This window comes from Balearica regulorum, chromosome 22 (assembly GCF_011004875.1).
Source record: "Balearica regulorum gibbericeps isolate bBalReg1 chromosome 22, bBalReg1.pri, whole genome shotgun sequence".
Classification (NCBI taxonomy): Eukaryota; Metazoa; Chordata; class Aves; order Gruiformes; family Gruidae; genus Balearica; species Balearica regulorum.
This window is the reverse complement of record NC_046205.1, coordinates 6,082,569-6,106,272: the sequence shown is the minus strand read 5'-3', so window position 1 is coordinate 6,106,272 and position 23,704 is coordinate 6,082,569. Positions and strand designations below refer to the sequence as shown.

General features: G+C 63.0%; 1 protein-coding gene across 1 annotated transcript in view; it reads right to left on the bottom strand.

Moving 5' to 3' along the window:
- COL8A2 (collagen type VIII alpha 2 chain) overlaps positions 1 to 22,885 on the bottom strand; it is a 34,155-nt gene extending 11,270 nt beyond the window's left edge. The window contains exon 1 of the mRNA XM_075773856.1: positions 22,681 to 22,885. The gene's annotated coding sequence lies outside the window, so the exon portion shown is untranslated. The remainder of the gene's footprint in view (positions 1 to 22,680) is intronic.
- Positions 22,886 to 23,704: the final 819 nt, after the last annotated feature.

The following is a 23,704-nucleotide window of genomic DNA, read 5'->3' as shown; positions in this document are numbered from 1 at the left end:
TAGTTATTAATGAGAATTAAGCTCTTTGCCTCTCCCGCCAGGGAGCAGGGGCAGGGCTGCTGCGCGCCGGGATTTGATCGGAATTTCCTGAATCACTTTTGCTGAAGCAGCAGTGAAAAAAAAAAAAAAAAGCTGCAGCCTGGAGAAAAAACAACCCCAAAAATCCCCCAAATTAAAACAAAATTCAAGCAAATTAAATAAAGGGAGTGGGGAGCCCTGGCGTGGGATTCTTCCTGACACTACAAGTGCTTGGCAGGTTGTCGGAGGTCTCCAGTGCCGAGGCAGCCCAGACCGCTGCTCTCCTGCCCAGGCAATGCCCGCGGAGCCGCGCGGTTCTGCCCCCCGCGCCGTGCTGGGGGCTGGAGGGGACGGGGACAGCTCTGCCGCCGGTGGCACGACGGCGCCCGGACCGGTGAGGACGCAGGTGGCCACGGCGGACGCTGGGAGAGCAGCTCTGCTCCACCCATCCTGCCGGAGCCGGGCGTACCGGTGCTGTGCCGTACCCACCGCGGCACCCGGAGGGGAGGCCATGGCTGGGCTCCTGCCCACAGCCAGGGACACGCGTGACAGCCACCGTCAGCCTCGGCGGCGACGCAGACAGGGCCTTGCCGGCGTTATTGTTTTTCTGTCTTCGAGGTCGAGAAGAGGAACGCTTATTTTTATGAAGCATTATTTTACAAGCATTTGTTTAAGGGAAAAAGAATCCCATTTTAAGGGATTGCAGCTGTAAAAATACAGTTTCTGCTAAATAAAAGAGGAGAACAAACCCCTGAATCAGCTATTTATTTGTTTTCCTTACCTGGTATGACCCCTGTGCCTCCGTCTCTAACTCCCTCCCTTCCCAGGTCTCTTCTCTCCCACCTGGGCTTTACCCACCCTGCTCCTCCCTCCCGCGGGGCTGTTTTCACAGGACGCTGCTCGTTGCTCCAAGGAGCCCACGCCACGGGAGCAGCACCCTGGGGTGGCTCAGCCCCTCGCTGCTGGGTGCTGCGGGGCATCTGCAAATGTCCCCCTGTCCTTCTGCGAGCCCTCAGCCCTTGGAGAGACACAGGGCAGGGGGGGGGCAGCACAGCCAGAGGGAAGGGAGAGGGAGGACAGGAAACCGCTCCAGCCGCCGTTTCGCTGCGCGCCGGATGCAAGATCGAGTCCCCCTGCTCCGCGCCGAGGTCGCTGGCTGTAACGTGGCGTCTCCAGACACGGCTTAGCTCCTGCACGTTCTCCCTTGGTCCGGCTGGGGCATCCCTCCTGCCCAGCCCTCCCAAGGGGCTGCGGGGGCAAGGGGGGGGTCTGGCCCGAGACCCCCAGGCTCGTGTCTCCGTGTCTGAAGGAAAAGGGGTCTGAGGTGCTTTGCTGTCGTCCGCGGCGGTGCCCAGCATCGGGGCAGGAGGCCTCACACTACCCGGGCTCTCCAGGTGGTGATTTAATAAGAATAAAATGGAAACATCTGGAGTCTCATATGATGGATAAAGTGTGCACAACGTGTCTGTGAAGAGGCTCTTTCATGCCTGAAATCTCCTGCGTTATGAAATGATAATTAATCACAACGAGCAGCCGTGTAACGTACTCATCTCCCAGGGCAGGTTGCAAACGTCGGCTGGTTCATGGTGCGGATGGAACCGCTGCACCCGTGACGGCTACGGCTGGGTGTCGCCTGCCTGTCCTCCGGTGGAGCTGGGGCCCGGCAGCCGCTCTGGTACAGCCAGCAGAAATCCCACGAGGAGTCACGTTTTTCCACTCAGAGCAGGGGAGATGCTGCGGGGGCTCCCGAGCACGGGGGGCCCCTCCCGGCCCTGGCACTGCAGGATGGGGCTCACCCCGCTCTGCTGCCTGGGCACCGCAGCCAGCCGAGCTGCTGTCCTTCGGAGGCAGCTCCAGCCCCCCCGGCACAGTCCGGTAGTTCGACCACAACCGCTCCGTGCAGAGCAGCCAAGCCCAGCAGGAGCAGCCGGGCCAGGAGGGTTCATGCAGGGGGAACGCTCGAGGGGTTCGGCGACGCGGTGCTGTTCCCTCCAAGACGCTGGAGCTGGGACGGGGCTCGGCAGCACCGTGCTGCTCAGCTCCCGGGGAGGGGGGGGGAGCGGGGGCCCGACCCGGCTGCAGCCGGTGCGGTGGCGCAGCACCGAGACCCCTGGCATGACTTCAGAGCGCGCCGCCGCCGCGCTAACTGTGCAAGTGTCTGCTCCCCTGGCAGTTGGTGAGCAGACGTGTTAAATACCCCTGGCACGCAATGAAAGCTCCGGGAAAAGGAAAAAAAAAAAACAAAAAAATCTCACACTTAAAGCATGAGAAAGGAGACAAGAAATGTCACCTTGTTCTCGCAGGAGCGCGGGGGCTCGGGCAGCTGGAGCCTGCGCCGCCCCCGTCGCTCCAGAAACAGCCTTTGGCTTGTGCCGGTCGGCCCGGCGAGTTCCCGGCCAGCTCCAGGCACGCAGCTCCGGCCGTTCCCAGTGGAAGGGGTTGCTGCCGCCCCGCACCGGCCCCCGTTCCCCGCAGCGTCCATGTCAACGCTCCCGGGCACGGCCCTGCCGCAGACCCGGCCGCTTCCCTGTGAGCAACACCGCCGCTCGCTTCCCCCGCGCACACAACCGGGGGCTTGTTCGCTGAGCCGCAGCTGATTTATGGCCCCTGTGATTTAAATATTAATTACGGGCCTGGCAGGCAGGCACCGCGCCTGCTCCCTTCAAAGCTAATTATTTTTTAAGTCAATATATGTGATCCACGGGGGAGCTGCGATTGTGGTTGAAGGTCAGTAAAATGAAGAACTTGTTTAAACCCGGCAGTAAAAGCGCGACCAGTGCGGGGTGCGGCGTGCTGCTCGCTGGCCCTCGCCCCGGCTCCGGCCCCGCGTCAAACCCGGGGCCATGCCAGCCCCCACGCAGGTTCTCTGGGGCACAGGGATGAGCCAGGATGGGACCTTCAATGTGCTTCAACCGCACCCCCAGGTTTACTGGCACGGCCCCATCGCTATCCCCGTCCCCGTCCCTGTGCCGCGCACCGGGAGCACGGGGCACAGGCACCGCCTCTGCAAACCGCGGCCAAAGCTCACCCCGGGCTGCAGCGAGCAGCAGCGAGCAGCGAGCACCTCACACGCTCTCCCAGCTCGGGTGGACACTGCAAAGAGAAAACACCGAGAAAGCCGCCAGCATGTGTGGGTGGGCTGGAGCAGCACGGGTTTGGACGCCGCCGTGTCCCGTCGAGCCGCTCCATCCTACGGTCATTTACAATAAAAAATAAAGCAGGGAGCTTTTCCAAGCCCAACACGGGGCTGGACTGACTCCAGCGGGAGGTAGGTGATTTGGTTTGCGCTACACATGCTTTAAAAATAATAATAAAACGAGTCAAAAACGAAAAGTGAGCTATTGAAACGGAGAGCGAGCACGTTGTTTCCGTAGACTGGGCTGCGAAAGCCAAAGGCATCAGGCAGCAGCTCGGCCGAGCAGCGCCGGAGCGCGCGGGGAGAGTCTTGGCCGGAGCCGGTCCTTAAATGCATGACACCTGATCCGCTCCAAAAGCTGCTGTACGCGCCGCACGGACCCGGAGCCTCACCCGCCCGTCAGCAGAGGGAACAAGAAAACATTTTCCTTGACGAAAGAAAAACACCCCACCCCATCTGCAGGCAGCCTCCTGCCACCCCTGCAGCGCCTGCGCCTGGCCCCTGCGCAGAGCGGGCTGGGCACGGCACGGCACGGCACGGCACGGCATGGCATAGCGTGGCGTGGCATGGCACGGCACAGCACGGCACGGCACAGCATGGCATAGCGTGGCGTGGCATGGCATGGCACGGCACGGCACGGCATGGCATAGCGTGGCATGGCATGGCACGGCACAGCACGGCACGGCACGGCATGGCATAGCGTGGCGTGGCATGGCACGGCACAGCACGGCACAGCACGGCATGGCACGGTGCATCGCCCTGCGGCACAGCACTGCGGTGCCTTCAGCCCATCTGGCTGCGGGTGGTGGCCGCGTCCATCTGTGCTGCTCCGGTCCAGGCAGGGGTTGCAGCCAAATTAACTCCGAGGCTGGGGGCTGTGCTAATTAACTCCCGCTGCATTCGCAACTACTGGGAGGCGGGCAGGGGGCTGAAGGAATGGCCACAGGCCGAGCTGCTCTTGGTAGCCACGGGCCAGCCGGCACGTGTGCAGCTCGGGGTGGCCGTGCCGGGGCGCAGGAGAGGAGCTGGCGCTGGGGGGATTGCGGCGGCAGCGGCTGCTGCGGCGGGAGGAGCCCGGGGATGGGTGTACAGCACGAGGCAGTGGGACGCCGGGCCCCGCTCGCTCCGCTGGTTGTAAACCAGCAGGTTTGCAGGCAGCTGCTAAAGAGCTTTCTGCAAAACCGACCAGGGTATTTCTCTCTGTCTTGACTCGTCTCCCGACACGCCTGAGCCATCTGCGATGTGCAGAGAGTGGGGAGCGCGCGGGAACCGCACCCTGCCCCACCGCACGCGCCGGGTGACGCCCCGCATCGGTGTCAGGCCAGCACTTGGCTGTGGTGGGGGCCTGCGTGGTGCACGCTGCCCGCGGTGCACGCTGCCCATGGCGCCTGCTGCCCGCGGTGCACGCTGCCCGCAGTGCACGTTGCCCGGAGCTGAGGAGCCCCGGGTTCGGTGGCGGTGCTGACACCAGGGTCGGTGCCGCTGCTTGATCCTGCAGCCGCCAGGTCAGAGATCAGCTAAGGCGGATTAATGACCCTCCACGTGTGTGTGCCGGGAGCGCGGCAAGGCGTGAGCCTGCCACAGGTCACAGCTCAGGGCTTAATCCCTCACCTCCAGCTGTCAAAACTCCTCTGCTGAGCACGGGAGAGCGCCGCAGTGATCGCTGCCGGCACGCCTGGCTGTGGCCGGAGCCGAGGGCGCGCACGGGAGGCGAAGCCAGCCCTGGGGAATGGTGGGCACCGTGGCGTTTGGAGACCTGGACAGAGACCTCTGGGTCTGCGCTGCCTTGGACGCGGTCTGGGTGGAGAGCCCTGGCCTGAGGCTGCAGAAACACCAGGGTTCTGCCCCAGGCGTGAGGCTCAGCCCCGCTCACCGCATCCCCGGGGAGCCGTGGTCCCCTCGCCGAAACACGGGTGGGATGTCCCCCCGGGCCCACACGGAGGTGAGCGAGACCCAAGGGACATGTTCTGTCCCTCGCCCCAGCCCTGACGGAGGGTTTCTGCACCCTGAGTTGCCCGGTCCTGTCCTCCTCCCCCCGCCAGCCTCAGCTCCACCGAAATACCAGACTGCGCAGCATTAATAGCAGGGTTGCCTGCCAGGTGCATAGTTTGACCAGTCGGATCACACATGCCAAACCACAGGTATTTTATGAGACGTTTCCTGTTATGAAGACATTTTTGTGGGGATTCATTTTTTTTTTTCCCCTCTTCTTCCCCTTTCCTCCTCCCGGCGGGACGGTGGCCCGCCCGGGGGGCAAGAGCAATGCCGTCCCTGATAGCCAAAGGATGGAGCAGAGCGAGAGCTGAGGACCGGAGCTGGGGCGTACGGTGAGGACGGTGGTGCCAGAGGGTCCCGTCCCCTTCGCCGCCCCGGCAGCCGCTGGGTCTGGAGCCCCTCTCCTGGGGTCTCCGTGCAGGCGCAGGGGCTGGGGCCAGGCCGCGCAGGGTCCGAATTGCCGCGTGAGCCCCAGCCCGTGCCGCGACCTGAGCGCAGCGTCTCGCGCCCGGATCCTGGTGTGGGATGTGGGATGTCCCCGGGGAGGGACGCGGGCTGCGAGCCCCAGCGAGCTGCAGCAGCTTCAGGGCATCGCTCCCCGAGGGACGCCTGCCAGCTCGGTCCGGCGAAGCCGCCCTGGCACGTAATCTCTGGTGGGAAGTGGATGGTGTTTGCCCAGGGGCCGTGGGTCAGACGCCGCTTTGCCCTCGCAGCTCCCGCGCAGAAACAGCGTTTTCTAATGCGATGGGCATTGTGCAAAGAAATCTGCTCAGCCTGGAGGGACCCGCAGAGAGCGATTCCCATCTCGGGGAATTTGCAGGCAAGTGGCCATCAACCGCAGACATTTAAACTTCCAGCCTCTCGTGCTGGGGTCATCGCCTTAATTATAATGAGGCGTGGTCCGGGCCAGAGCCTTCTGGGCAGGGGTGCTCAGAGGGGCCGGAGCAGCTCACTCGGGGGGCTGCTGCCCATGCTGTGGGGCAGGATGTGTGGGGCAGGGATGCCCCAGAGACCTCCTGGGTCCCCATCCATGCTGTCCCCACCAAGAGCCAGGGCGATGGCGCGGCACAGAGCAGCCCGGTGCTGCTGAAGCCCATTGCACTTGCACCAGCACCGCGGGGGGGGACACGGTTTCTGTGCCCAAGTGAGCGCAGTGACACTGCGGCTGCTCCAGCCCCTGTCCACGCACCCCATGGGAAGGGAACCCCCGTGAAGGGGGATGCGGGCGATCAAGGAGCAGCACGAGCCTGTGGCAGCAGTAGGGGAGCCGCTGCGAGGCCAGGAGCCCTGTGGTGGCTTCAAAGCTCGCGTGGGAGGACCTTGCCCTAAGCTGGGCATCTCCTCCCTTCTCTCCAAAGCCCCCAGAACAAGCGCAGCAGCATTTTCAGCCACTTCCTCAGCACCATACGATCCATCACCAGGGTGAAATTTGTGGCAGGGGATGGAGGGGGCCAGAAAATGCCCAAGATGCCGAGAGCGAACAGGGGAGAGGCCAGCTCTGAACCCACGGACCGTCATTCCTCAGTGGATTAGGTTGTAAGCAGCGAGCGGCTGCTCTGCAGAACCTGTGCTTGTGACCACGTCCAGGAGCTTCTCCTGCCCCAGACCCCAGCGCCACCATCCCAGCCCCTCCGTTCACCAGCCCCGATGCCCTGCTCTCCTCTCGCTCCTGCAAGAATCCCCACAGCAGCTCCGGTTGCAACAAGGAGCCTCAACGGCTCCGTCCATCGTGGCCTCGTGCCGTGGTGAAGCAGGCGGAGACAGCAGCTGCCGGGCTGCTCCCGGTGCCCCTGCGAGAGCTGGTGCCGCTGGTCGGCAGCTCGCTCCCCGGCTCAGCGTTACCGCCGCGGTGTCCCCCACGCTGTTGTTTTCCCAGGCCGAGCACCACCGCTCCTCGCCAGCGCCGCCCTCCGCCACTCTCCCGGCTGCCCAGATACGACGGCAAATCCGTGAGCTGCCGCGAAAACTTCTTGTCGTGCGTGAAACGCCAAGGACCATAACCCCGGCCTCCATCCCCACCAGCGAGCCTGGTTTCCCCAGAATGGGAAACTGCCTTGCAGTGCTTGTCCTAACAGTCATTTTACTTTAATCTCAGGGCTTGAAATCCTGTCTCCCTGGTTTTGCTGGGTCCTTTGATCTGTGTTTCCTCTCCTCTTCCAGCTTTTTAGCAGCACCCCCAGTTGAGCCTGCGCGCGCCTGGCTGGTGTCGGTGCTCCTGCGCGGCCTCGCCGTGCACATCCTCCGCAAAGCCCCTCTGCCATAACACACTGGTGAAACCAGCTTCACCCTCGGAGCCGCGTTACCTTGGGGTTTGAGAATTTCGGGGGTGACCCCAGAGCCCAGCACCCAACAGGGCAAGACCCCGGTGGGGGCACCCGCGGCTGCACCAGCCTCATCCACTGCCAACCCTCCCGGTGCGACCGCTCCTGGGCTGCCACCGCTCCCCGTCCCGGTGGGTCGGTCACAGCCCTTGGGGACCGGGTTGGCCACGTGCCTCTGCGCAGCGGCGTGGCCACCGGTGATAGGGACCTGTCCTGGAGCGGTGCTGGGGACTGCACCCCCCCCACCCCGGGGGGTCAAGCCGGGCAGGTGCTGTGCCACCGGTGGGGTCTGGGCACAGGGTCCCCCCGCCACCGTGTCCCCGAGCCGGCCGCTGCGCCGCTTCTGGGATTAGCAGGGGGAAAATATTGTTTATGCTTCTCTAATATCTGCCTTCTGTTTTGCATTTGCCATTTCTTCAAAGATAGGGAGCCGCCTCTGCCAAGATTCCTGAGGAGATATCCTCAGCAATGCCGACCACGCTCCCCACCGCACTCAAAGAAAACAAATGTCAGGCCAAGGATTGATATGAAATAGTTTAAAAATGAGAAAAAGCTGCCTTAGAGCTAGGTTTACATTAAAATAAATTTCAGGAGCGGGAGCCTCGGCTGCGTCCCTCCCCGGCGGGCGGTGGCGCGGGGGCGCGGGGGGATAGGGTTACCTGCCGGGGCGCTGCCCGCTCCAAAGCCGCCCTCGCCTCGGTGGCACGCGGCCCGGCACCGGCTGCACCGTGCCGCAGGGGTCACGGGGCGAGATGCTGCTCCCCCGGCACAGCGGGGTGGCACGGGGGTCCTGGTCCCTGCTGCTTCCCACCGGCACCCCGACGGGCAGTGCGGACACAGCGACCCTCAGCAATTTTACGCCCCCGGGGTGGTCACTGACCCCCGTGCCAGCCCCCACCCCTGCCCGGGTCCTGTCCCGGGGTCTCCCCAGCGCGGTGCCCAGGGCAGAGCATCCTGCCAGGATCGGTACCTGTGGGCACCGAAGCGGCATCGGGGGGGCAGCGGCAGAGCTGGGCGAGCTGCCGGGTGGGGGGGGCTGCACCCCTCCGGCTGCAGGGGCCCCTGGCCTGCCTTTGCTGCCCCGGGGGGGCTGACAAGCCCAGCCTTGGCTTGGGGCTGTCAGGGGTTAAGGCGTGTGACTCAATTAACTCAGTAAAAAAAATGAGCAGCAGATTCTCTCCGACTGCGGGGGGCTCCCGACAGGACCCTCAGGCTGCCACAGCCTGAACCCTCCCCATCCCGCTGCCCCAAGCACCCCATCCTGTCCCCATCCCATCCCCATCCCCATCCCATCCCCAACTCATCCCATCCCATCCCCATCCCATCCCATCCCCATCCCATCCCCATCCCGTCCCCATCCCATCCCCATCCCATCCCATCCCCATCGCCTGCCACCCCGGGGCTGTGCACCACAAAGCAGCTTTTCTGGCACGCCAGCAGCGGTGGAGCTGCTTACACATATTCACACCCCAGCGAGGGGCTGGAGCGCACGCTTTCAGGCAGTATTTTAGTTTATGTTATTTAATTTAATTTAATTTATGTGAGCTGATGTGAGATCCCAGCAAGCCTGAGGTGTTCAGTGGAAACTCTGACAAGACGCTACCATAAACCACGCTCCCGCCGCCCGGCCGGCGCTGGCCCCGCGCTGCCGGCTTGGATTTCAGATTTTTCCTCCGCGCTCTGTAATGACCGTTTCTGTGGGGCCAGCACCACGGTGGGTGCAGAACCTCTGCAAGGCTGCGCTCCCGGGGCTCTGCACTGCCGTGGGGCTCCGTGTACCGATCCCAGTGCCGCTCCGGCTGCGGGAAGCCCCCACACCACCCCCCAGCACGTGCCTTTCCGTCAGGGCAGACACAGGTTGTGTAAAATCAGGCTGATTTTTTCCCAGCATTTTGTTTGGAAAAAATTTGCCTGATGCTGTCACAAGATGTTTCAACATCGCTGAATCAGCTGGTTTGATTTTTCAATTTGAAATTTTTGTATTTTTTTTTTAGTTTCCACATTTCCTTTGTCTCGCAGCCGAAAGCCTCACAGGGAATTCCAGCGGCCCCGCTTTCCTGGGGATTACGCCAAAACCCCTGTTCCCTGCAAGCCCCCTGGCCGAGGCGGCAGCGAGTCCCATGGGGCAGCTCCGCTCCCCTCCTCCCCCGGGGTTCCCGGATCTCGGCCAGCCAGGTGCCGTGTCCTGGGGAGGCGGAGAGCCGCTCGCCGTCCCCATGCGTCCCCATGCGTACCATCTCTATTTGTCACAAACAAAGAGCTTCCACCCTCCAGCAACGCCAATGTGCCACTACCCGAAGCCACAATCTTATTACCAGGCTCCTAATTTCCAGTGCAATCAAGTATCTCATTTAATCTGCTTTAAAGGCTTCCAGATCCCCTCTGCCTGCGCCGGGCTGGACCGCTGTGCCCACAAACCGTGTTCATTTCCCGCTGGTTCTGCTTCGCCTGACGCGGTGCCGCCTGGCAGAGCCGCCCTGCGGGGCAGCTGGACCCGGACCACGCCAGGGCAGCCCAGAGGAAAACGGGATGGATTTCGTGTGCCCCAGACCATCCCGGGGAAAAAAAAAAACACTTCTGGCTCCAGGTCAGAGAAAGGAGCCGTAGGAGCAGCGAGGACGGCACCAGGAGCGAGCAGGCTGGGAAAGGCGCCGGGGAGCCAGTGACCTCCATGGGCTCCAGGGCTGGGCAGCACCAGGGCCAGTCCTGCCTCCCCGCAGGGCGCAGAGCGTTTCCCTGGGGTGTCTCTGGTACCATTCACCCTTTGCCAAGCAAATTCGGGGACCTGGAGTTCAAGCACCAGTGGAAATCAGTGCAGAACATACAGAATATTTTCTTAGTGGAACTTATTTATTTCTGTCAAGAGACGCCAGCCCTTGGACAGACAGGCAGCCGGTGGCACTCCGGGCTGTCCCCACATCCCCGCAGCCTCCCGGGGGGATGTTTTGCTGGAGGAAGGGATGGAGCCCGCAGCGGTGACGGCACAGGACCATGCCCCACAGCCCCGTCCCGGGAGCACCGGAGTGCAAAATCTGGGAACAGCTCGGGGGGGGACAGGGAGGGCTGTGCCGGCCACCGCAGCCGGCCGAGGCGGGTGCTGAGCTGAGGCCAAGGGAACGCACTTATTGCAAAACCTTTTGTTTAGGCTTCAAGCTGGAAAAACATCCAGCTCCTATTTCCAGGCAGAGTTTTCCTCTGGGCTGTCTCGTGTGGGAACCTCCCTCCATCCCTGCTCAGGACTCGCTGCCCAAAGAGGGGCTCATCCTGCCCGGGGCTGCAGGGACGGCAGCAACGCTGAGCCCAGCAAGGACCCCCTGCCTCTGCACGGGGGGCACCCACTTGCTGGGGCACAGGCGCCGGGGAGGCTGCCGTGGCACTCGCGGGGGGGACTGGCACCCATTGCCACGCATGACGGACCCCAGCGCCGATCCCCGTTGACCCCCCACCCACAGTCATTGCGCAGGACCGGAGCAGGGAAAGGATCCCGGAGGTGCTGGCCAGGCTGGGGGCGGCGCAGGGACAGCGGCAATGCCCCCCGATCCCTGCCCGGGGAGGGGTGACAGCCCCCCCGGCCACACTCACCACGGGAGGGTCAGCGTGTGCCCCAAATCTCCGCACCCACCCCGGGGATGGGCAGCACCAGTCTCGCTGCTGCAACGGAAATGCCCGGAACAAGCAGAGCTGGCCTGCGATGGCGGGGAAGTCCCGGAGAGACGCGGGGCTCCGGAGGACCCCAGCCCATCCCCAGCCGCCATGCCGGGGCTCGGCCAGACCCCAGCACGCCTACGGCACAGCCAGGCTCCTGGGAGCCTTCTGCACAACCCACAGACATTTTCCACCTCATTTCCAGCAAGAACATTAAAATGCTGTTTTCCGCAGGCACGGCACATCGAAATGCCAGGCCTTTGGTGGAATTTAGCGGGGGCTCGGTGGGAGGATGGCTCTGGCCACGGCTGGGCGCCGGGAACCCCCCAGCCATGCTGGCCCTTGGCACGCTGCGGTCGGCCCCCACGGGTGGCACCGGGGTCTGCGGGGCCACCGCTGCCTCCATCCCTCTGGCACGCTGCAGGCAGGGCAGGCAGGGCAGGCAGCATTGAGTGGAGGCGGCCAGCGCGAGGAGCCCAGGACGGGGTCCTGCCCCCGCACTTGGCTCCGGCGCCGTCTCCTGCCCGCTGCCGGGCTCCTTTTGTGGGGACGTTACGGCTGCCCCCTCCCACGGCCCCCACTGGGCTCTGCCAGGGCCGGACCAGTGAGCCGGGCTGCCTCGGCAGCAAACAAGGGCTGTGCAAGGCCAGCGTCCCACGGCCTCCCACCATCCCCGCCTGGGCCAGGCCAGCGCTGCGACCAGAATACGGTGTGCGGCCAAGCAGCGCCGCGCGCGGGAGGTGAAGCCGTAAAGCCAACGCTCTCCTCCCAGCTTTTCTCCATCAACCGGAGCTGGCCGAGGGGCTGGTTCACCGCGGCCATCGTTCCCTCTGTGCGGTGCCCGGCACACACCGTGTCCCGGAGCTGATCTGCTCCCCTCGTGGGAGCTTGGCGTCGGGTCCCCACCAGCACCGACCCCCCCTTTTCCGTAGCACCGTGTGCCTGCACCGCCGGGGAGGTTCCCGCTGGTGCCCGCTGCCCATTCCTGGGGCATCCCTCCTCGTCCCTCCTCAGGACAGCCAGCCCAGGGGACACATCCCATCGGGGGGGCCAGCAGGAGCAGGGACACGTCCCGGCTGGCCAGGGCAGCCCGTCCCGGTGCCGCTAGAGCGGCGGGTGCCCGCCCAGCTGGGAAGGGAGACCCCAGGGCTGTTGTGCAAGGGCAGCCAGGATGGGAGCCGGGGGGAGCGGGGGGAGTCCTGCTCCCACACCCAGCCCTGGGGCTGCCTCTGCGAACATCCCGGCCACGCGCGCCTTGGCGGGGCAGCGGGGCTATTTCGGGAGCTTTCAGCACCACCCAGAGAGGTGTCCGATGCTTTTATTTATAAACCCACTGGCTCCTGCCCAGCTCCAGCCGGCTCGCATGCAGGAAAAAGCCCAACGGAGCCAAGACAAACAGAGCCAGCAGCATCCCCGCACAGGAGGAGGTAACGCTGAGCGGGCCAAGGATGCTCCGGCTGAAGCGCCCGGCCCTGGGCTGCCCGGCGGGATGGACATGCCTTGGCACCGTGGTCCTGGGCCGGGCTTCAACGCGCAAGGCTGCAGCTGCGTCTGCGCAGCCGCCTTGGGTGGACCCACGTGTGCTGGGGCTGCCGCGGAGCACGTGGGGGGCTGCCGGCGGGACCCCATGTGCTGCCCCCAGCACAGGTCCTGCTGCTCAGTGCTGGGGACCCGCGCGTGTGGCACAGAAGTGCCTGTGCCCCGCTCGGGGTGCTGCAGAGCCGCTGTGGGTAACTGCAGAGCTCCAGCTGCTGTGGGACCCCCCCGATGCTGTGGCTGCCCCCCACTTCCCACCCCTGCTCCTCAGGCACTGCACTGGGGCAGTGGGCCCCACTCGTGGTCAGTGCTCTTGGGGGGGACACGTACCTTAAACACCGGCTGGGGCTGGGACCAGCGCCCTGGTGCCCGAGGGCAGAGAGGGATGCCGACTCCCGCAGCTCCTGCTGAGCTCAGCTTGGGTGGCCGGAGGTGAGGGCGAGGGTCCGGCCCCTTCCAGGGGGGCAAAGGGGCTGCCCCACAGATGGGCTCCCCCCTGGCACTGGCTCCGGCCCCCGGCAGCGCGGCAACAATTGGGTTATTGTCAGCGTGCCGCCGGGGACACGAGTGTGCCGGGGAATTCAACAAACCCGGCGCTTTCCGCCTGTCCCACTGGCTTTCCCAGCCCGGGCTAATCCTGTAAGATGCCCCGTCAGCACAGCCGCGGCCCTGCAGCCTGCAAGGAGGGACGGTGGCTCCCGGCCCCCCGTCTCCCCCGGGCACTGTCTGGGGGCAGAGGCGCTGCAGGGACACGGCCCCCCATCTCCCATCGGGGCCAAGGTGGGCGCAGACAAAGACACCGTCAGCGCCAGCTCCAGCTGCTTCGGAGACTTGGCTAATGGGGTCCATTTGCTGGGTAGTTCTTGGAATAACAAATTGTATCATCCAAAAAAGCAAAACCACAAAAGAGGATCGGCTTGCAGCCCGGCTCACAAAAGCCCCTTGTCTGGAGGCCCCCCGTGCCCCCCAATTTCCCGGAGAAAACTCAATTTAACCAAAATAAACAGCGTGCCCAGCCCTGCGCTCTCACACTCTCCCCAGCAAACCGCAGAGCAGCGTGGCTCAACCCAGTACCGTGGCTGGCAAACTCAAATCGTCCGCTCGCCACGCTCCCTGGGCATCCCCGCCGGCCCCGGCCGTTCGGCTGTGCCGCGCCGCCCAGCGCCAGAGAGCTGCTGCCCTCTCCTTCTCAGGTGCTTCATCTATCCAGCAAAAACACACCGCTCAAAGCTGGACGGTGCCCGGAGGGCTCTGGGAACACCGCAGACCCCCTGCCACAGCCGCCAGCTCACCCTGCGCTGTCGCAAACCCCATCTCCCGCGCCCTCCAGCTCAGCAGCAAATACGAAGGAGGAAAAGGCAGCCCCGGCCCCGGCAGCGCTGGCAAAAGGAGCAGGAAAGAGCGAGCCACGGACTTCCCCGCAGCGGGATGAAAGATGAGGTTTGACACCTGCTAAACCCTCTAATCCTCCTCTTGTTCATCACTATCAGCTCTCCAGCAGGCTTGGAGCCCACCGGCCAGGTGGGAGGCAGAGATTTATAGCAAGAGAGCCTCTCCGGAAGCGCCGGGAGTGCGGCAGGGAGCGATCCCAGCCCGGCAGCGGGACCGGCCAGACAGATCCATCAGCTGCCTCCAGTTTCTAACTCCTGTGGCCACGTCCCACGCCAGCGCTCGTGGCCGGACCCCTGAGCTGGCTGAGGAAGCACACCCAAGGTCACGAGCTGAGGACACGTTATGCGAGGTGCCCTGTCCTGGGAAGCTGCAAGAGGGGGAAATAGCTGAAGGGAGGAGAGTTAAACCCCTTCCCAGTGGGGCTGCCCTCCAGAATAATGAGATTTTGGGCTGTTCCTTCAACAGGGATCGGGCCCCAGGGAGCAAACCCCACCCCATGCCAAGGCTCCCCAGCAGCCGGCTGCCATGCCTCCAGCAGCCCAGCGATGAGGACGGAGGTTTCCTTCTCCCACAGCCTTCACGTGCAGGGCAGGAGCGCCGGCTGCCAGCCCCCATCCGGCAGCACCGCTGTAGCCCCCGGCCCCAGCGCTTGTCAGGTACCCCCAGCCCCAAAACTCACTTGAATTCTTTGCAACCTGTCACCTGAGCAAGTCTGCTTGGGTTTCAAGCCCGCTTTCCTCCCTCGGCCAGCCGCCACCAGCCACGGGACTCAAAGACGATTTGTGACACCCCGTCCCGCCCGTGCAGGATGCCACAGCCCCACGGTACGCAGGTGCCAGGCTGGGAAACGGCCACGCTGGCGTTCGCCTGACCTCCAGGGATAAACACAGCCGGACCCCCATGTCCCCTGGGAGCGCAGGATGCGAGGGGGCTGCATCCAAGACGGTCGCTCCAGCATCTCCCTTCTTCCCAGCCGGATGCCCGGACTAAGCCGAGGCCAGCAGAGCTCCAGTCCACGGGCGACCCTGCTGTCACGGCTCATCTGCCGCGGGTAATTCGCTGCCTGCCCGGCAGCGCTCTCGCTGCATTCCTGCCCTAAGTACCGCGGATTTGCTGTGCTTTATGAAAAACGAAAAGAATGTTTTAAATGAAATTAATTCTTACGAACCCAAGATTTCATAAAAGTGCTGCCTGGGCACGGTTTGGCACGGGCCCGCTCTTGTTCGCTCTACTGGCCTTCCCCTGGGGGGAGGAAAATACCAGGCTTGGTATAAAATAATTACAAAGTCATTGTATAGCTCTGCTTATAACTGCCCGGAGGAGCTCAGGGTCTCGTCCTAGCTCGTAGTTTACATTTGGCAATAACATCACACGTGGTCTTTAAGAAACAGCTACGGGAGAATGTGTAATGGAAAAAAGCATCAGGGGATGTGCCAAGCAGAACCGAACATGCCCCGGCTGGAGGAGCGGTGCCGGACACCCGAGCATCTCGCACCGGGGCCACGCCACGTGAGCTGGCGCTTCCCAGTCGGCGCGGCGCGGCACAGCGCGGTGTTTGGCACGGACGAGGTCCGTTTGCGGTGCAGACGTTTCTGTGCAGCGGTGGGAAGGAGCGAGCGGAGGTTCAGGAAGCAGGCATGGAGCCACCGGTGCTGAGCGCGGCCCCGCCAGCTTTCATCAGGGAACTGATGTGACACTGCCCAGCTCTCCCTTTCATCTTTTCTTTAAAAAGCCACTAAATTAAAACCACAAAGCCACCCGAGCCCTGAAGCGACTCTCTGCTGTCCCGCCGGCCCCCGCACCGGGGATGCTCGGCAGGACACGGCACTCGCTCGTGGCTGGAGCAGCTCGCAGCCGCCCTGACCTTGTTCTTTACGTAACATCAAGCACTATTTTCAGCTGTTCACGCATCATCCACGAGCCGGCAGCCAAGACTCCCAACGTGACCCTCGGCGGTCCGTGGGCACACAGCGGTCACTGGGCTCCAGGACCCTCATGCCACCGTGGCCAGGGGGATGCCCCAGCCCCGGCTGCCCCCGAGGTGCCCGGGCACGGCGACGCATTGCCCACGCCAGCCTGGTTTGCGGTCAGCTCTCCACGCCTGGGCTGCCCAGCCTGGGGGGCTGCGGTCTCTGCCCGCCCCGCGGCAGCGGGTGGGTTTATCAGCCCCATCCCTTTAGGGCCAAGGGATCTGAAATTAAAGGCAAAGAAAAGACAAAAGTATCGCTGCTGTAATCCAAACCCAGGACCTTCGGGGATCTGCCTGTGGGCTGTGAGCGCCAGACTGGCAATATCAGGAAATATGAAGAAATAGCAATAAAAGTAGGCTTGTTTCTCTCCGCTGGCTGGCTGGCTCACAGGACATTGGAGCAGCTGAGAAATACCTTTCTGCAGTCATTGACAATGCATGTTTGAGGCTGAAAATATGCTTCTCTGGCAAAAGCCCACATATTTAACCCCGGTGGGCACCAGCAGCTCACCCCGCGGGTCCGGGAGCAGGGCACCGGGGAGAGCAGCGGGACTTCACAACTCCCTGGGCACGCAGGCGCCGCGGGAGACGTTGCTCTCGGCTGCTGACATCAAGCTGCCGAACAGTGAGCAGGATGCAAGGGCGATAAGTGGCGAGTGTTGAAATTAAAGCTACGCTGAAAGCAGAGGAACTGTTGCAACTCCCCTCCGTGCCAAGCCTCCCGTCGCCTTATCGGAGCTTCCCTGAAAAAGATGGCTGTGTTGTCCTGACATTAAATATTCTCTTTGCAGTGATCTGTATCTCCTCCGTTTCACCTGCAGCACCCGAATGCTCCAGCCCTGATGCGCACCCTGGATTCACACTCTCGCCCCTTGGAGCCGAGCCTGGAGCAAAGCCAAAAATCTCCAAAGAAAAAATGCAGCCAGAGCTTCCAAGTTTTGTGGTAAAACCACATGATTTTGATGGGAAGCCATAAATCAGTCCCAGGCTCTCTCAGCCTCTGGTAACTTCTTAAAACAAACCTGGGCTGAATTTTAGGACTTGTAATGAAATCTGAAAGCAGGTGAATTGGCCGCGGGCTCCAAGCATCGCTGCAAGCGTGCGCAGAGCGGACTCGGCTGCTCTGGACAGCCCCGATCCGTGGCTGAATGGGCTCAGCTCTCCCTTAAAGATGGTGACGACCAAAACAACTTCTGCAGGTGTCAGGTTCATGTCTCTGCCCAAGAGCAGAAGAGCCCCGAGCATTGCTCCATCCCTGCAGCAGCACGGAGACCTGGGGGGCACAGCCAACGCCCCTGACGGCGGGAGCAGGAAAGGAAACACCCTTGCATTTAACGGGCAGGACCCATCTGCCCTGCCCCGCTCGCACCTTGGGCACGGAGGATTTTGCAGCGAAAGGGGTAAATCCTCGCGTGGCTGCGGGAATCGGAGCAGCTACGCAAGGTGGTCTGGCCGCAGGGTCTTGGGTTTCGGTACAAAACAAAAAGAAGGCTCTTATTTGGCTAATGTGCCTCTGAAGAAAGGCTGTATCCTTGTTCGCTCCCACTGCTGCATTGTCTGCGGACAAAGACGGGGGATAGATCTCATCTGATACCAGCAATATCATCTCATCCATCTGGACGGGGCTCTTTAAAAGACCCTTCTTTAGAATTTAGATCCCTGGGAACTTGGAAGGCAGCAGTGAAACAAAACCCTCTGCAAGAACAATAAAGAGGCTCTCGGCAACGGCCAGAGGGATCCGCAGGGCAGGCACAGGCAGTGCTGCGAGATCCCAGGGGTCCGGCGTTGCTGGGCCGCTCGGGTTTGCAGCAGGTTTGCAGAACTCTGCTGCTTTTAGGGGATTCCTGGGGCCACATCCTGCCCGGGGAAGGCAGAGCTGGTGCTAGGAGCGCTGCACTTCAATGCAAGAGTTAGGGACTTGGGTTTTTGGTGCAAAATATCCAAGCTGGGAAAGCCCTTGCCTCCGCCTCTCTGCATCCACAGCAGGTGGACATCGAGATCAATGTCTTCCTCCCTGTCTGCTTCTTGCCAAGCCCTGTCCTGGACAGAGGCGCCTGGAAGAGCCTCTGAGGACAAACATCTCCAGATGGGCCAGCGGGACGGGCTCGGCCCCAGGGAAGGTCACAGAGACGGGACCCGGCTGCTCTGCAGATTTTGGCTGCAGTTTCTGCCTGTGATCTGCAGCTTTGCTCCGTGAACTCGGCTGACACCGGGGCTGCGGGCCGTAGGAGCGCTCTGCGCGAACGGGCAGAATCCCTCACACGGCCGCCTTCGGTTCCTTTTTTCTCCCATCTCATTTTTAACGGCACCCATCTCCTGCCTACGGCACCCTGGCCAAGCTCAGGAGCTCTGTGGGGAGCCAGCAGCCAGCGGGAGCTGTGGGGTCCCCGGTGGGATGCTCCTGCGGGGAAAAGGGGGGTACGGGGCAGAAGGTGGCCCCGGGAAAGGGTCCGGCTCCTGCAGCTCCTTGGGAGCAGCTGAGCGATGCCCATGGGTGAGCCAGGCTCTGCAGAGCTTAGCAGAGCATCCCGGCGGCCGCGCCGGCCCCTGCACCCCCCCGGCCCCGCACAGATGTTTCCCCGGTGCGCTGCCATCCCGCCAGCCAGGAGGGCCCTTCCCGGCCGGATTGGATCTCACGGCTTTGAAGTTCGCAGCCGACGCGCGGGGTTACGCAGCCAGCCCAGACAGCCCCGGGGAAGAGGCCCCGCGCCCAGGGATGTGACTCAGGAACAGCTCCGGCGGCAAGGGGAAAAGGAAAAGCGGTTTATTATTATGTCTGTGCCGGCGTCCAAGTCGCCACGCAGGGGAAGCAGCGTGCGGCTGAGTCCTGACCGGGAGGGGAGAGCCCGGGGCAGCCAGCGGCGTGGGGCATCATCGCTCCTCGCTTCGCCTGCTGCCCCCGAGGGCTCCGCTCCCACGGGAGTGCGGCAGGACACAGCCAAGTTTCCAGCAGCACCCAGCCCCTCTCCCCAAAACGTCCTGGACAGAGAGCAATGGCAGAGGCACAGGGAACCCCTGGGTGCGAAGGAGGGAGTGGGTGCGAGTCAATGCCCCCCTCCACCTTTGTTAAGGCAGTTAATTTGCTTCTCTAATTAGCGGGTGACTGAGCACGTGGGGGAGCAGGGAGGCTCGGAGCCCAGCGCGTGCCCGACGGAATCAACAGGGAAGGGGCTGGGAGAGAGAAACTGGGGGAAGACAAATGCGATTCAGCGTCTTTGTATCCCTCCCCCTCCTGAACTATTAGATTTTATTGTCACAGACATTTTCTTTAGCGCAGGAGAATGGAAACTCTGCTCCTTCCCGGGCTGTGGACAAGCTGAAATAGGAGAGAATGACAGAGGGAGTGTGTGAGGACAGGAAGGGACCGGCCCCGCACGCCCTCTCCACCGGGGTTAATGCCTTTTGCAGGTGCCGTTGCCCAAATCCCCTCGATCCGCCATTCCCCCGGCTCGCGAGGAGCCCGGCTGCCGCACGGGCAGAGGGGAGACACGTGGGGCCTGCGGAGGCGGTTTTGTCACTCGCATCACAGATCCCAAGAGGAGACAGAACGTTGAAACCAGGCGTTTTTATCTGAACCTTCACAGAAAAGGCTGCGCCGCCCGCCAGCAGCCGAGCGCTCGGATGCACCACGCAGTGCCTGCGTCCCGTGATGGATCAGCTCTGAAAACAACACCCTGCTAATCTTCCTCCCCAGCAGCCATAAAACTGTCTTTCCAGTTCCTTCGGAGAGGATTTACAGCGGCTCAAAGCATCCCGGCGCGGCTGGAGGAGGCGAGAGCCCCTCACGGGTGCTGGCCCCGCACCTGGGGCGCATCCCGACAGCGGGGCGATGTCCCCGCACCTCTAAGCTCCCAGTCGTTCCACCTTATTTCCCCCCCCAAGCGCTCCCCAGCAGGGACTTGGCAGCCCCCCCCCCAGAAGGTCAGTGCCCCCAGGGCCATGCCTGACCCCTGGAGCCTCTCGCCGGGGTCCCAGCCTGGCTGCCCTGGGCAGCACCCCCCAAAAAGGCCCAGGAGGGGAAGGGGTTTCTCGGCACTGAAACGGGCAAAGCCACCGCGGAGCAGCCCGACGGAGGGGCACCCGTTTGTGCCGGGCATGTGAAGTCTTCCTGCAGCTCCTGCGAGGGAGGGATGCTCGCACGGCCCGTCCCTTCGCTGGGTGGCACGCAGCCCCTGTGACGGGGGCGCGGGGGGGCAGATGGGGCAGGGCTCTGCCCCGACAGGCGCAGCCTGCAGTTTTAGTCGCAGCCTTGGTGACACCCCCCGCCCCGTGAGTTGTGAAACACGAGGGGCAGCATCTCACCCAGCCGCTGGCTCACCGAGACGCGGCTGCTTCCCAGCCCCGGGCTGGGTGCACGACTCACAGGGGGCCAAACCCCAGTGGGGACGAGCGCTGGGGGCCACCCCACGACCCCCAGCACAGCCTGCGCCGGGCCCCTCCGGCTGCTGTGAAAGCACCAAGAAATGCTTAACGCACCGGGCAGTGGGAGCGAGAGGGCTGCCCCCGCGCTCCCCCCGCACCGTATCCGAGTGGGAAACCAAAAACCCGACGCAAGGCGAGCTGTGCTGAGCCCCTGCCAAGAGCCACGGACAGAAATATCCTTGATTTCACCAAGGTGTGAATAACTTTTGACACTTCTAGGGCTTATTGCCTTAAAAAAATCCCCCAGCAGTCCCCATTCACACTCCACAGGACTGTGTTTCATATGAATGGAATATATGAATCACTGTAAAGAATTTAAATACTTCCCCGTACAAAGAAAAGCTCCCTCTCCGCCTCTGCTAGCGCAGCCAGGCTCCGCGCAGCCTAAAACAAAGGCATGGCAGTAGACATGGACAAATCCCGATCACCAAACCGCTGCTTCCGCAGGGCAGCTCGGCAGCCCGGGACACACCGGGTTTCGCAGAGCTGGGCACCCTCCACCACCCACTTCAACCAGCAACCGACTCCCCTGGCTACAGCACTCGTGTTTTCCAAAATCCCAACGAGCTCCTGACAGCTCCCAGGTTCACATCTCCGTGTGCCTTTCACGTTTCGGCTCAGCTCCCAGGTCTAAACCCCAGTTTTCAGATCGGAAGAAGCAAATAAAGAAAATCGGTTTATTTCCATTCCCCACGCCGGGGCAATCCACCGCCCTGCTGCCCGCAGCGCCGGGCAGCCCCGCAGAGGAGGCGGGAGGGGGGGGTCAGGTCAGCCTGGCTGATGGAAACCGGGCGATTCTTCTGCAAGAAACTCTCCCGTTTTTTTAGCGGTTTGGTTTTTTGCTGCTTCTTTTCCCCCCGGACAACAGGGCGAGGAGGAAAAATGTAATTTGAAGCCTGGCGCAGCCTCGCTGGGTTTCCAGCTGCGATGTTTCCCCTGGCATCGCTGCCTCGGCTCTGTGCACGCGGTCGCGTCCGCAGCCCCAGCAGCGCGAGGGAAGCCAAGACGGGGCTCCGGGCACCCGATTTACGTTCGGTCCCTCAAAGAGCAGAGGCAGAAGCAGAAAACCGAAGCGCGGCTGGGGCCTGTCCCGGGAGCCCCTGTCTCCCCCTGCCCACCACGGCACTGCCCCTGCCCCTGCCCCTGCCCCTGCCCCTGCCCCTGCCCCTGCCCGGGGGGGGGCTCGCAGCCACTGGCCCCGCCGCCAGCTCAGTGTCCTAAATTCGTAGGATCCGGCTCTGAAAAGAGCAGCTTTGCTTCCCAGTGTCCCTCGCAGACAGATCAAAACTGCATTTTTACAGAAGCAATAAAAATCCCAGGAATTCACCGGCCTTATGATTTATTAAACATGTTCCTTATAGCAAAGCTGCCCATTGATGAGAAAACATCTCTGGTAGGTTATTGCCTCGCCTGAGGCTACCGTTACGGGGGGATCTTTCCTGGCTTATTGGGAATGTCCGAAGCCGGGGAACCTGGTAGATCAGGAGCCAATTAACAGCAACGCTCTTAAAAAACCCAAATAAAATAAGCACCTTGTATTTCCCAAAGTGTTTGTGGAAGGAGCAGCAGCAACCTGCCCCGATCCGGCCGGTACCCGGGAACCCCTGGGTGCAGATGTTTGCAGCCGTGGGAGCGGACAACCTCCCGGCGGGGTCAGGGCATCGATGTGCCAGCAGCAGCCATCCCAAAGGTCACGGCACTTTCCCCGAAACACTTTTGTTCTCACAAACAGATTTTGTTAACAGCAGAAAGAAAGGTCTGAACGTTAGGATACGGCTCGGTCCGTCTGGTTCCCGAACACGGCAAAACCTCTGGGCACGAATCACTGGAAAAGGCACGCGATTAAAGTGGGTCAGGGGAAAAAGAAGGGATGACAAAAGGGAAAAAGAAATAAAGAAAAGCATGCAGGCTAGGACCTCGCCTGGAAAGAGGCGTTTGGAAGCGCCCTTGCAATATTCCTCTCCGCATGGGGAAAAGTAATCAGAATTACAGGGACTCGTGACTGAGAAATCCACGAGATTTTCTCCCGCCCGAGCCCGGCGCGACCCGCGGGGACGCCCAGGTGAGCGCGGGGAACGGCCGGGGGCGCGGGGAGCGGCGGAGCCCCGACCTCGGCGGAGCCCTGACCCCGGCGGAGCCCCGACCTCGGCGGAGCCCTGACCCCGGCGGAGCCCCGACCTCGGCGGAGCCCTTACCTCGGCGGAGCCCTTACCCCGGCGGAGCCCCGACCTCGGCGGAGCCCTTACCTCGGCGGAGCGCGGCTCAGGCGGGCACGGGCTGGCGCCGGCGGAGAGCTGGCGAGACGGGACGGGCCGGGACGGGCCGGGACGGGCCGGGCACCCCCGCCGCGGGGCGGAGCGGGCCGGTGCGGGGCGGAGCGGAGCGCTGCGGGGCGGTGCGGAGCGGAGCCGGGAGGTGCGGAGCGGAGCGGGCAGCGCGGGGCTGGGCTGGGCTGGGCTGGGCTGGCTGCTGCGGTTTCTTCCTTTTCCCTCTTTTTTTTTTTTTTCTTTTTTCTTATTTTCTTCTCCCCCCCCCCTCCACACCCCCGGAGCTCGCAGCCCGGCAGCGCTCCTCCGTTCCTCGGTCGCAGGAGGGAGACTGCGCGCAAAATAAATCAATACCAGTGCGGCCCCCCCGGCCCCCGGCCCGCCGGCGGGGTGGGAGCAGAGAGCCCTCGGCCCCCTCCTCACCAGCCCACGGGGTGGGCACAGGGCCCAGACTCCTCTGCCCTGGCCTGGTGCGGGGATGCCCAGTGTCTTGGGGATGCTGATGCCAGCGATACCAGCCACAGTGGTGAGAAAAGAGCTTCCTTCGTCCGCAGTCACCCAAAACTGGGTGCTGCCTGCCTCCAGCACGGCCCTGGGACGGGGCAGATTGGGCTTCAACCCTCTTTCCCCTTCTTGGCCAGTCTGGCAGGCCAGGGCGGGAGCAGCTTGCTCCCGTGCTCCCCCAAACCCACCGCCCATTCCTCTTGTAGGCACAGGGCCAGTCGGAGCAGGAGGCGCTCCCCCGCTTTGCAATGGGGGGGGGGGGAACTTCACCACCCCAAAAATCCTGCTGCCCTGAGCAGAAAAGTAGGGAAATGTGGTGCCAGTGCAGCCAGGTCCTGCTGCCTCCCGGTTCGGCACGGTTTCAAATCAGGCACCAGGACAGAGATGCCCCAATCCTGGGGGAGTGCGGTGCCCATGGCCCCCACCTCCAGCCTTTCCCAGCCGCCGTGTGCTGCCCGTTGCCGAGGTGGAGGAGTCATGGCATCCCGCTGGCAGCCGC